This window comes from Microtus ochrogaster, unplaced genomic scaffold, assembly GCF_000317375.1.
Source record: "Microtus ochrogaster isolate Prairie Vole_2 unplaced genomic scaffold, MicOch1.0 UNK112, whole genome shotgun sequence".
In the NCBI taxonomy this organism is placed as follows: Eukaryota; Metazoa; Chordata; class Mammalia; order Rodentia; family Cricetidae; genus Microtus; species Microtus ochrogaster.
This window is the reverse complement of record NW_004949210.1, coordinates 239,830-242,551: the sequence shown is the minus strand read 5'-3', so window position 1 is coordinate 242,551 and position 2,722 is coordinate 239,830.

The following is a 2,722-nucleotide window of genomic DNA, read 5'->3' as shown; positions in this document are numbered from 1 at the left end:
TGGCCTAGAACTCACAGAGATCCGCCTGCCTCTGCCTCCCGAGTGCTGGGATTAAAGGCGTGCGCCATCACCGCCCGGCCGTGGTGTCTGTTCCTAACAAAGGGCTTCCCTATGTCTTTATTGAACAGCACGCAAAGTATCAGATGGGGAAAGAATGAGATACATTGCAGAACTCTTTAACAGAGTTTTACAAGGGATTAAATCACTGGATCCCACTGATCCCAAATAACACAGACAATAAACATCCTTGTTTATCGACCAATATTCACAAATGGTTGTTCTCAACCTTTATGGTAAATTTAGGAAATTGCTTTCAACTTCTCTCTCTCTCTCTCTCTCTCTCTCTCTCTCTCTCTCTCTCTCTCTCTCTCTCTCTTTTTGCTTTCAGAAAACGATATATCTGCATTACTTTAGGCCAGGGGCATGGAAGAGTACATAATTTCAGACTGTAGTTACACATTATCTTAGGTTGTAAATCGAGATTACATGGAATTCTAAGGCAACTAAAGGTGTTACATTGTTCTCTTAAAGGCAAGTTAAACAGTTTGAGTACACAGTGGACTATCAGTCTTAACTCTTAAATAACGTGTAAGGTGTATTATTAACTTTGGCTGTGAGGTCCAGCAAAAGTTCCAGTCTCTTATAATGTAAGAGATATTTTTCATAATATTGCATCTCTACAGAAAGGGGAATGAATAATGTAAGAATTTTGAGAGGCTGGATGAGACAATCATCAGGAACCCGGCTGGGTGATTTAGCTGTATGTAGTCAATGCCAATGTGAAAGAAGGCTAACTAAATATTTTAGGGCATTTCCCTTCCACTCACCTCCGCCTTGCTTCTTGGCTATATATACTCCTTTGTCTACGATGAAATGAGCCCATTTTCTCTGCCTGACTGGAATCTTTCACAGAAGCAGGCCTTTTTGAATAAATTCTCTTTTGTTGTTGCTTCTTTACCATTTTAAAATGAGTAGCATGATTTTTTTCTTTAAAACTATAATTATCCCTCAGATAGAGAAAATTTTCTAAAATCTTTAATATGGCACCACAGACATTACACAATCTGTTTCGAATCTAGCTTGTCTGTACTCAACTCTATTGCACAATTATTCTGTTCTGATCATAATATAGACAGAATATGTTTTAGTCAAAATCTCTATGGTGGTTTGAGTGAGAATGTTCCTGTTTGTTCATGTATGGTGATGCTGTTTGGGGAAATTTAGGAGCTGTAGTCTTTTTGGAGGAAGTTTGTCAACTGGAGGCACACTTTGAGAATTTAAAGACTCTGTTCCAATTTTACTCTTTCTCTGCTTCATGATTGTGGTTCAGAATGTGAACTGTCAGCTTGTTCCTCCAGCAGCCATGTCTGCAGCTTGCTGCCATGCTTCTCCACCATCATAGACTCCAAACCCCTGGAACAGAATTCCCAAAATAAACTCATCCCCCCCTCCAAATTGTCTTGATTATGGTGTTTTATTACAGCAATATAAAAGTAATAAACTCCACTGCTTTACCCTGACAGCATCGTTTACTTCCACATCCGTTTTCCATTGCATGGAATTCTTTTTTGAGTCAGGTTTCTCTTTAGCTTTGGAACCTGTCCTAGAACTCACTTTGTAGACAAGGCTGGCCTTGAACTCACAACTCACCAAAGATCTACCTGTCTCTGCCTTCCAAGTGCTGGGATTAAAGGTGTGCACCACCACTGCCCGGCTTTGAATTATGTGTTTTGAAAATCTCACAGTCACCTGTCAATATGCAGAACAATTGTACATCCAGCATGAATTTATATGTTTATGAATAATGTCTACTTGGTCTACTATGTACATCTACTGTGTCAACACAGGGCTTATCTATTAAAAAAAGTCATTTATTTGTAATTGTAAAGGTGAATAAAAGAGAAAGATAGCTATTACCTCTTAGTTTCGTAGAGTATCTCATTAATGGATATAATGGACCTTTATAATTTCTCTACCTTTTGAAATGTGGATAAAGGTTTCCGGGGATCACAAACTCCCAGTCTCTAGTATAGTTACCCTTGAAATGTAAACACATATCTTTCTTCAAAGTTACTATAGGACCCCATCTCAAGGTACAACCTTTCCGCAATATGTATTTTATCATTCTGGAGATGTTTTAATATCTTTTTTAAAGTAAGTCAATTAGTTACGCAAACATCTACCTCAAATGTCAAGTGAACTTAATATGTAAATTCTGCAGAATCTCATCTTAAATTTGCAGTGCCTTGAAGGCTACCTATCTGCATGTACTATTTTGTGTTTCCTCAGTAAAATAGCCTTCTTTCTTCACATTATTTGTGTAGACAAGCCCGTTTGTTTATAGGAGTTATTTCTTTAGCAGTATAGTGAAGCAGATATATCATGTGACCAAAGAATACAATTTAGTGTTTAAACCCCAGTGAAAATACTCACCTTTCCTTAATATTTCCTGGCTATCGGGTAACTTTGTAAAGTTCTTAGAATATGGCATAGCTATTTTTTATTCTTTCTAAAATGTTCAAATATTTCATTACATTGTCGTTTAGCAGAGTGCATTTTGTAAATATGCATGTGTTGTTTATACACTGAGTTATGTTCAGAATCAATTACATGTTTTCGTCTTATAATTACACATTTCAGAAATTTTAAGTCTGACTTTAATAAGATGAATAGCCCTTAGAAAATGACACAAAAATGTTGTTTGTATAGCCACTGCTTACAT